We start from the raw sequence: 392 nt of genomic DNA, 5'->3' as shown, positions 1-392 counted from the left end.
ATATATAATTTTTTTAATATATATATAAAAAAGCTTGGGATGAGATGGGGGATAATTACATAGAATCAATATGTTTGAAGTAACAGCTTTGGCTTGGATCTCATTTAAAGCCGATATTAAATCCCATTGCTATCAATCAGTTTTGGGGGTTTAAAATAATTTTTTTTTTAAGGCACACTTAAGTTTAACTACGATTTGCTTTCTCAAATTTGTATCTATAGAAAGGCAAGTGGCAAGCTAGCTCAGCCATAGTAAAAACTGTACACTCAAGAAATCTTAACAGGAGATACCATATAATTCTGTTCCCAGGCACTGCTTGCCCCTAGGTCTGTGCCAAACCAGGAAACAGTTGCTCTTGTACTGTAATGGCCCTGCTGCGTGCCTCCCTGCCC

Source organism: Phaethon lepturus, unplaced genomic scaffold, assembly GCF_000687285.1.
Source record: "Phaethon lepturus isolate BGI_N335 unplaced genomic scaffold, ASM68728v1 scaffold27448, whole genome shotgun sequence".
NCBI lineage: Eukaryota > Metazoa > Chordata > Aves > Phaethontiformes > Phaethontidae > Phaethon > Phaethon lepturus.
Note: the sequence above shows the minus strand (reverse complement) of the source record.